Below are 10,637 nucleotides of genomic sequence, written 5' to 3'. Positions count from 1 at the left end.
ACTCAAAGTGCCTTCAGAGGTTTATTTCTCCAGAGAGGGGCACAGAACCTTCTGGTGGTGCTGGCTCTCTAGCCCCAGAGAACTGACCCACAGCTGACTGTCTGCAAATGATTATTGTGTCCTCAGAGCTTCCTTTTATATATATATATATATATATACAGGAAAGAGCATGTGAAAGATACACGCACAGTTTAAAAAATAAGATGGATTCCTGTGTAATCCCCAGGTTACTGAATTTACCTTCCTCCTGATTCTGTTCTCCTGGTTTGGTGCCCCCCCTCCCTTGGGAAAAGGAGGCATCTTCAGGCCAGACAGGTATGGGAGGCCCATGGTGGGCACCTCAGGGGAAGGATCCCTGCCCTTGTCAGGAGACCTGTTAGAGAGCCAGGAGGTGTCAGGCAGTTGCCTAGGGAGAGTGAGGCCCCAGTGCCCACCAGGACCTCCCTGCCCCCTTCCCTGGAGTCCAAGCGATGGAAACAGGGGATGGACAGAACAGGGTGCCTACCCAGCTTTGGCCAGGAGGGGGCGAGGTGAGCTGGCTAGAGGGCTTGCCAACATCCATGGCCACCTCCATTGTCAGGCTCAGAGTCCCCAGCCCAGATCCTCACCTTCAGCTTGACCCACGCCAGGGGCCTGGCTGGGGTCTGGCGTCAAGTTCCTCCCCTCTGGGGGTCCCTGAGTCCAAATACAAGGTCAGACACGAGGATGCTGAATAAGAAGGCCCCCTGGGGAAGGTGGCTAGAGGGACAGAAGTACCAGCAAGAGCAAAGGGGCAGAGGCAGGAGAGAGAGGGAATAGGAAATGCCAAGACCCCAGGCCTGGCAGGTACCTCATGCAGCTTCTGTGTGTGGCAGCTGTGAAGTGGACAGCATTTGTGCCAGGTTATTGGCAGTCAGAGAGGTTGCAAGCCCACCCAAGGTCACACAGCTAGGATTGAGCCCCTGGAACTTGGACTCCAGGAAGCCTGTTGCCAGCACCTTCACTATTCCTCTGGCCCTACCCTGCCTCTGGAGACATTGGAGCTTCAGTACATCTGCAGGCTGCAACATTATCTTGGACTCCTCCAGTGATGGGGAGCTCACTACTTGTGAAGGCACTCAACGTCCAGGACGTAACTGCAGAACTTTATCCTCTTAAAGAGTTCCCTGGATGGGGGTGGGGTGGGGATGGGGGCCCTCTGCCTACTTGCACTCCCCTACCTGCTCCTGGCTCTGTTGGGCTGGCCTCTGTAGATTTCCTGAGTCCAGAGGAGACCCTGAGATAGGCTTCTGTCCAGATAGAGGTGGGGTGTGGAGAGGGCCGCACCCTTCCCTCTGCTCAGCTCAGATCCCTTCTTCTCTAGGCACACTCTCCAAGCCCACCCTCCTACATGTCCCTCCTGGTGCAGGTGCAGGGATTATTACAGCTATTCTGATGGTGTGGGTCCCAGGAGGGGACTTACACACCCTCCATGTCCATTTTCCTGCCCCACCCCTGGGCAGCTCTGCCCCTTGTCCTGGGCCTGGGCTGGAGTCTGGGGGTTGCCAGGTCATGTGGGAAGCCTGTGGTTGGCACAGGAGTGGGCTCATCCAGAGCCACACAGCGGTCAAGGGACAGTGTGAGGACCCCCATAGCCCAGTTCCACACACGTGAGAGGGCTGGCTCTGGGGTCTCTCTCACCTTCGGACCCTTTGAGCATACCTGCTCCTGCCTCAGTTTCCCCATCTCATGCAGGCCCCTCCCTCCCTGCATCCTCACTCTGGCCCCCTCACTCTGGCCCAGCTCACAGGGACAGGCCGGGACCATTCCCCACCCAGGGCCTTTCTCCCTTTGCCTCACCCAGGGCCTTTCTCCCTTTGCCTGGGGCACTGTCTGGGAATGGGCGGTTCCTGCACGCTCACCTCAGCTCTCCTGGGCACCATGGTTCTCCCTGGAAGGCCAGCTCCACTGGGCAAGGATGTTTCTCACCTGGTTCTCGGCCTCACTCCATGCCTGGGCAGACAACAGGTAAGGCGCGTACAGGGAGCCCCGCTCAGTGAGCCTCGCACAGGGGTGCCAAAAAGCACATCTTTGTTTTTAGGACCCTCTGACTAACATTTAGCTTTTCCTCCCATTTTGAATATAGGTGACATTCCCAAACAGCAGTATGTGCTGGACCTATGACATCAGCAACAGAAACCTCAAGACATTTTCATGTCGTGTCATAGCTGTTGCAGGAACCATGAAATCTTGTTTCTGTTCCCTGCTCAACTGAAATTACAGAGGTTGTCAGCCTGCAGCCAGCCTTTTCATCTCTGGTGCTGGTGACAATGCCGCATGCCGTGCCCCCTTCTGCACAACGCTTCACTTCCATATCTTCTGGCTTTATGGAGGTGAACGCAGTTAGAAGGACACACTGGTGGTGTGTGGTCTGGAAAGTTCTAACCACACTTAGAACGTCTTGGAAGCCATCACCCTTGTAATGGAAGGTAATGGAAACCTATTGCCCCTGAAGTCACATGCCACAAAAGTCTTAAAGCTTTTGATAACTGGATCTGTTTCTTTTGTGATGGTGCATCATTTATTTTAGGCAGTAATAAAACCTTGTTCTGAGAAGGAGCCCGTGGGCTTCACCAGCCTGCTAGGGGGTCCCTGGTGCCTACATAGCCTCTCTGCTCTAACCTCTGGAGGAGGTCAGTAGGGGTGGGAGAGAGGCCCCACTTGGGGATATGTAAGACAGGCTGCAGGGCAGGGGGCCAGCAGAGATGTCTGTGCTGGAATTTGAGGGGCAGGAAGAGCCCCAGTGACTCAGGGGCTTTCCCTGGTGGTTCCTGCAGTGTGGCCAGGGAGGGGCTGGAGGCCAGGGATCCAGCAGGAGGAGGCCACCAGGACCAGGCTGACCAGGGTGTGGAGCCACAGCACCCAGCAAGGTGGTAGGTAGGGGAGGGAGGAAGAGTGGGGCCCTCATGGGTCTAGGGGTGGGGAGACACAGATTGTGAGGGGGCATGCAACACTAGTCTCCACCTGGACCAAGCTGTTCTCTTGGGACTCACCCCTAGGTTTGAGGGGGCTGATGTCTGTGCCTCTCTCTGGGGGCCCTTCTCCCCTTTCAATCCCCGGACAGAGGACAGCAGGAGGGAGGGACTCCACCTGGCCTGGGAGGCATCTAATGAATTCAGGGTTCCAAAAACCCTAGGAAAGGGAAAAGTTGGACCCCGCCCATTCTGCGGTCTGGTGACTAGTTCCACAAATTCCACAAACCTTAGTGGCTTAAAATGACAGTCCTTATATATGCCACCTTCTTGGGGGTTAGGACCTAGCGGCATCTTGGTGACATGTACTGGCATGAAGTCTTGGGTGAGGTGCAGCCAGACAGCGGCAGTGCCTGGGTTTGCAGGGGGTTAGAATTGCGACCCCCAAAATCACACCCATCCAGAATCTCCAAACGGGATCTTGTCTGGAAATGGTATCTTTGCAGTTGTAATTAGTTAAGAATCTTGAGATGAGATGACCCTGGATTAGGGCGGGCCCTGAATCCAATGACAAGTGTCTTTATAAGGAGATTTGAGACACAGACAAGGGGAGATGGCCACGTGACAACAGAGGCAGAGGGTGATGCAGCCATAAGCCAAGAGACGCCTGGGGCATCAGGAGCTGGAAGAAGCAGGAAAGATCTGCCCCTAGAGTCTCTAGAGGGTACACACTCTACCTACACATTGATCTCAGAGCTCTGGCCTCCAAACCTTGGAGAGAATAAATGTCTGTTTTTAGCCACCACATTTGTGGAAGTTTGTCATGGCCTCCCCAGGGCCTCATGTGGGCTGGTTCCTGGGGCTGAAAGGGTGGGGGCCCCTTAGACACCCCTCTTTCCTTTCACCTGCCTGTCCGGGTGGTATCTGCACACATCAGCCTGAGGGTGGCCGACTTCTAGCAAGTGGCCACCTAGCCTGCCCAGCTGGGTATGTGTCCCCCACTGGGCATGTGTCCTCTGCTGTGACCGCCACACCTTGAAGTGGTTCTGGGTCTTGGGGTCAGACCAGTCCCTTCCCAGGTGCCCCCTGTCCTGCAGCCCTCAGCAGGACTAGGGGAAGGACTGGAGGCAGTCCGTGCTGATACTGAAAGACACTCCCTCACCCTGCTTCCTTCACTCATCGCTCCCAAAGCCCCGTGTCTGGAGGAAGCCAGGTGTGGAGAATGTCTCTGTAGCTGCAGTTATTGCAAAACTGCCCTGAAGAAAGATGGGCAGCTGTGGGGGCGGGCTCATGTGCCTGCCTGCCACCACCTCCCCCAGCCAGCTCCAGGCCCAGGCCCAGGTGTGGATTATCCTCAGAAGAAGGAGTCAGGATTCACAGAATCTCCCAAGGACTCATGAGCATCTCGCTTGCCATCCCACTGAGCAAGGCTAGGGAGCCTGGACGACAAGCAGATTGGGGTCTGGGTTATGGAGGGCTCAGGCACCCTGGTTCCTGGCACCTAGCAAGTGGCCCTGCTCAGAAGCTGCATGTGGTCCCTGTCCCCCTGAGTGAAGCTGAAAGCCCCCCATGCCCACGGCCTTCTGCCATCTGGCCCCCTCTCATTCTAATTTGCAGGTATCAGGCAGCTCAGCTGTGCCCAGGGTCCTGTCCCGGGGCCTTCGCACTGACTGCTCCCATCCAGGTGAGCTCGCTCCCTCCTTCCTTCCTCCTTCCGAGGAAGGAGGTGCTCCTCTGTACCCCCTATCCATTTGAAGCAGCCCTCCCTGCTTCTCTCAGCCCTTCACTCCACTCTCCTCCATTGCACATGAAAGTATTTAATACATTTGTTTCATTGTTTTTGTCTATCCTCCACCACCCAGCAGGGCCTTTGCAGTGGACACACCATAGATGCTCAAAGATGGGAAGGAGAGCAGGGGGGCAGCCAGCAGGGGACAGTGGCTCAGAGAGGAGCTGCCTGATCTTGGGCCACACAGACTGGATAAGAGGTCACAGGCTCTGCAGGCACCATGCTGTGTCCTGCCAGGCCAAGGGCAGGCAGTGCTCACTCTTGCCATCTGAGGCATGCCATCGTCCTTTGGAGCAAGATTGGAGCAAAGGCGGTCAGGCGGGGGCGCTCCTGCCTAGGCAACTGCTACCCTGGCTGGGAACCTTCTGTGCTTTAATTAAAACTCATCTCTCTGCCTGACCCCACTCTGCCATCACATTCTCCATTTAATTGGGGCCCTTCAGAGTGGCCAAGGTTAATTAAAAAGCCCAGCCAAAGGCATCACGGTGTCCCAGCATCTGCTGCCAGGGTCTGCCCGCGTGCACCCTGCCTCATACCCCAGAGGGCTGGCCTCACACCTGCCACCCCACATTGGGGTGCAGCTCCATGATCCCCACTCTGGTCTCTCCAAGAGTGTGAAAATCCCTCAGGGATCCTGAGGCTCGGAAGTGGCTTGCTGTCCCCACCAAGTGAGGGCAGCCTGGCTCTGGGGACACCAGCCTGTTTGTGCCAGGTCCTGATTCCAGCCTGGGGGGCTGGCTGCTGCTTCTGGCTCCCAGGTCATGGTGGGCCGGCCCTGCCCTTTTCAGCACCCCATCTCTACCCGCAGGCCCAGCTGGGCACCTGCCCTGGAGAGTCCCCTTCTTGGGAGGGTGTCTCAAGCCTTTTCCTGCACAGGCTGCTACCTCCTACCACCCCTTGTTAGAACTGTCTGTGAAGGACAGGACAGGGTTGCCCTGGAAGGCACCTGGCTCCCCAGGTGTGCTCAGGGGGTGGGTGCCCTGTGAGGGAGGCCAGTAGGCAGGCAGAGGCCTGCCAGATGAGAAGTCAGGGACATCAGGATCTGGGATCTGATCCTTCAAAGGCCTGGCTCTAGAGAGGGAGACATGGATAGGCCGAGGAAGGCGAGTCCCTGACAAAAGCAGGCCTTGTTCTGCCATAGACGGGAATAAAGAAGGCCTGAGTGTCTCACCGCTGCCCAGAGCCTGAACATCAGGGCAACAGGCAGAGTCCAGGCCCAGAAGCCCAGCAGAGCTAGGCTGAGGGCTGGGGGAGCCTGAGCAGGTGGGCCAGGTGGTGTGAGGAGGCCCAGCATTGCTTCTGGGCCTGGAGAGAAATTATCCCTCATAACTGAACGAGGAAAATATAAAAAGAACAGCTGAGACTGGGACAGACCCAGATCTGGAGACTGCTGGCCGTGCTGGGGTATCAGCTGGGCTGGTGCTGCTGTCTGCCAGCGTGTCAGGCCAGGCTGGGTTCGAGCTGCAGCTGGAGAGCTGCAGGGGGAACCCTGGAGAGGCCTCTGGTCCTATTCCAGGGCCCAGGTGTGTCCTCATGTCCCTCAACCCAAGGGCCTGCTCAGGGACCCCAAGCTCTGTGATAGGGGAAATAGGAAGTGGTCGCACCTGTTCCTGAACCTGCTGGCTGAGGAAGCATATCAGAGTGGATGGTGGCCTGTCCCACTTGTCACGTCAGCCTTGGGCTGGGTTGCAGGAGCTGGACCCTGTGGCTCAGCCCCGACTGGCTCACAGTCGAGGGTCAGCCCAGGTGAGGGGCTAAACCTGGGGTCAAGAACAAAACTCCTCTCTTTTTGTCCATCATAGGGCAGGCTGTGTGACAGGGAGAGGCAGAGAGCGGGTCTGAACCACCCGTGAGTGTGTCCTAGCCTGAGGTATCCCACCTGTGCTGTGTGCAACCCCACCTGTAGTATGCTCCCTCGTATTGTCCCCACCTGCAGCATCCACACCAGCAGGGTCCCCATTTGTATCCTCCCTACCTGTACTCTCTCCTTCCCACCTGCATCCTCCTGACTTGCAGTGTCCTTCTCACCTGCAGTGTCCCCAGCTGCACTACCCCCACCTGAGTCCCCAGCATACCTGTTATCCTCGGCTACTCTGGGGCAAGCTGAGCTGAGCTGTCTGGGGGAGGAGGCCACACTGTCCTCCTAGTCTGAGTGGGTGGGTGCTGGGTTGGAGCTCTACCAGCTTCCTCACACCAGCTGTGGGCTGGGGTGTCCATCCTCCCCATCTGAGAGGCTAGAACTCTCCAACCTCCACAACCCCCAGGAGTAGTTGCCAAACAAGCACTGGCAGGGCTGTGGGTCACTGGGAAGTGCCAGGGCAGCTCCCCAGTGGTCCAGTGGGTGGGAGACTTGGAGCTGAGGCGCTTAGGCATGGGCTGGGGACCAGGGAGTTGTTGCTGCACCCGCAGGGGTGTCCAGGAGCCTGGGTGAGGCCACCCATACCCCATACCGTGGGGGACATCCATGAAAACCAGCCCTCTGGAGACAGGCAAGGGGCAGACCCAGACCCAGCTCTGAGCTGCCAGGCTGACGTCTGACCTCAGACTGACCCTGATCCTGTCCCAAGCAGCACCTGTCCTTCCTGGACACTTGCCCAGCTGGAGCTGCCTGCGCTGGATGCAGCCCCTTCCTGGGGGGCTTCCAGGGCAGGGGTGACCCAGTGTATGGATCCTGCCTGTCCTCAATGTGCCGTTGACTCTGAGAGGCTGGGACAAGGCCTGCCTCTTTCCCAGCCTCAGTTTCCCTGTTTGCAATGTGACCAGAGACCTGGGACACCTTTCCTCACAGCCACCTCCTGGGGACCCTGATATGGGAGCTGGGGTGAGGCTCCATGGTGGGCATGCACACAGGGACCCCCTGGTATCGCTGCAGAGACAGCTGATACTGACGCCACTTGTTGTAAGGGTGGCCCATTGCAGGTGTCCCAACCACTCCCAAATCTCCTCCCAGATAAGGGGCATTCCCCTCAGGCTTTCTGATAATCTGGCTTACTCAGACTGGCCTGCACAAGGGCTGGAGCTGGGGAGGGTGGATCTGTTGGGAGCTGGGTCTAGAGCTGGGGAGATAGCTCAGCCCTAGGAGCTGGTCAGGGCCCCTGCAGAGGCCTGTAGCCCTGGGGACGGGCCAGCTTGACATCATATCCCACCACCACCAACCCCCACATGCAACACACACACAGCTTCTCCTCTGCCTTGCATGGGCCCCTGAGGTGTGGCTGGCACTGACCTTCCATGTCCCCAGGGGACAGTGATACAGGAACCACAAAGGTTATGGCAGTGAGGTGGTTAGAAGGCTGCAGCAGAGGCCAGGGGAGGCTTGAGACTGGAGGGATGGAGGCAAGGGTGAAGGAAGGTGAGAGTGAACTGTGGGTGGGACCAGAAGGTACATATGAGGTCTCAGTTTTCCTTAAGACTCTGTCCTGACTAACGTGCTGAATGCCCTCGGGCAAGTCATGTCTTGCCCAGGTCAGTTTCTCCATCCATGGATTAGAGGTCCCCCTTTAGCTCAGAGTGGAACCAGTTTGTGATGGGTGCAGGCTGAGGCACTCCAACTCCAACTCATGGGCACTGGGGAGCCATGGAAGTATCTTGAGAAGAGGAGGGGGCTAGCTTGGGGATGTGCGACCCATGTCCTCTGTTCCTGAGGTTCCTGTTCTCTGGCCCAGACCTGGGAGCTAAGAGCACACTCAGGGAAGAAGCACATGTGATCTATGGGGCTCCTTCCAAAATCCAGACATCAAACAGCCTTCCCCAGGGCTCCCGGCTTTGCCTCTCTGAAGGTTGCAGGCTGACAGGCTGGGCGAGCCAGTTGAGGTGAAATGAACCCCTGTAACCTATAGGCAGCACAGGGAGCTAAGGAGCCGGGGAGGGCTGTTGAGCCCTGCTGGAGATTCTGCATAGGCCTGCCTGCCTCTCTGCAGTCTGGTTGTTAGGCAAGGGGCAGACAGGTTGGGAAGTCCCCCTTCTCTCCCAAGACCTTCCCATTGCTGTCCTGGAATTCCACCATTCAACCTCTTGCATTAAGGCCTAGACCTCCCCACATTCCTGTCTTTAGTTCTGCAGATGGCCTCTGGGGTTGGGACGGGGTGTGTGTGTAGAGGGTCCTGACATCTGCCATAGGGACTTGGAGAAGGTTGAAGGAGATGGAAGCCTGAGAGGAGCTTGGACAGGAGCTGTGACTGGACACAGAGCCCTGGGGAATCTGAGGGCACTGGCGAACCTTTGGACCTCCCCTTGGAGGGTCTTTTCTTTCACAGAAACTCACCTCCTCCTAGAAGCCCTCCTGGATTAATGGCAATTCCTCAAGTGTTGGCCACCTCCAACCACACAAGTGCCCAGCTGGCAGGATTCTGGCCAGTGCTGGCCCACTGCCGGTGGGTGAACTAGCTGGCTCCTCACCTCAGTCTGGGATGCAGGCATCAGGGGTTTCTGGAAGTAGGCCTGCCTCCTCCTTTAAGAGTGGAGGGAAGGCCCTCCCAGCGCTGGGCCTCCATGGGCAGGAGGGCGTGCCATCCCTACCAGCCCAGCGCCTCCCTCCCATCCCAGCCTGCCGTGTTTGGGTGGACGACTCTTGGTCCTTATACCATAAACACCAATTTGCAGGGCCCTGAGAGCCAAATGACTGTTTACTGTGTGCTCCAGAGACTCAAATAAAAAAAGAGAGAGGGAGAGAGAAAGAGAAAGACGTGATTGAGGAGCCAGCCTGGATCTAAACATCAATTAGCACCTTCTGACTAGCTTCTGTCCCAGCTGCCAGGCCAGGCAGTGGTGGCTCCCAGGCTGGGGCCCTCCCCAGTGCCCTGGGCACCCCCTTCGTCCTGGCCTCTGTAGGGATGGACTTCTCAGTAGTATAGGATGCCTGAGGGGCCCAGACTGAGGTTGTCAGAGCCATAGAAACAGCACAACATGCTCACCTCCTCTTGGGAGCCCTCGCAGATGACCCAGAAGATACAGAAGGGGCCATCACCCAAGTCTCTGGGGCCAAGGTGAGGGAGTAAGGGGGGGTGAGGGGTGTGGCAGGTGGGAGTACCCTCTGTTAGCTGCTTCCCGTCCCCCTACTCTATGGTGGGAGAGGGCGGGAGAAAATGGGGGTAGTTTTGCCTTCATAAACTCACACTGGGGAGAGAGACCTCACCCAGTAGGTCTCAGTTTACCTGTCAGTGCCTATGAACAGAAGGGCTGGCAGCACTCCCACCCCTGCAGGGATGCTGTCTCATTCCTCCAAGCCTTGGACATCACCCTGGGAGGTTGCCTGCAGGGACAACTTCAAGCCTCAAGTCCAGCTTCAGTCTGTTCAGTCCAGACTGAAGCTGGACTTGAGGCTGGAGGCTGGAGGGCAGTGTGGGCGGGTAAGGTGTCCCGTTCCTGCTCAGGCCAGGAGGCCAAGGAGCTGCTGGAGAGGAAGCTGCTGACTGCCAGGATGCCTTGTCCTTGGGTGTCCCAACCAGAGGGTTTCACGAAGGGACACAGGTTTCTAACAGGGAAATGAGTCACAGGCAAAAGGGCCAAGCAGCTTGGGGAGGGACAGGGGGCTGGAGTGGGGGTAGGCCCCTGAAGGGGAAAGCTGAGGGATTGGGGCAACCCCAGGCCATCAGGCCAGACCCCAGGATGGGCTGTGTCATGTCCCCCAGACCAGACCCTCAGGACAGGGGCAAAGGCCCGGCCAGCAGGACCTTAAAGCCCATCCAGCCCAGGCTCTGCTGTAGGCAGTGTGGGCCATCACTGTGTGGGACCAGGGAACCTGGCCAGGGGTCCTCAGCCCTTTGTACCAGGCTTGGTGATCCAGAGCTGGCCCTGCACCTGTTGCTCTGGGGGTCCCAGCCCTGGAGGTTCTGGCCCAGCATAGGGGTGGGGGGATGGGATGCTTCAGAGCTTTCTTGAAGTGTGTGGAAACTGAGGTCCTAGGACCCAGAAAGTGG

Source organism: Neophocaena asiaeorientalis, unplaced genomic scaffold, assembly GCF_003031525.2.
Source record: "Neophocaena asiaeorientalis asiaeorientalis breed wild unplaced genomic scaffold, Neophocaena_asiaeorientalis_V1.1 scaffold241, whole genome shotgun sequence".
NCBI lineage: Eukaryota > Metazoa > Chordata > Mammalia > Artiodactyla > Phocoenidae > Neophocaena > Neophocaena asiaeorientalis.
Note: the sequence above shows the minus strand (reverse complement) of the source record.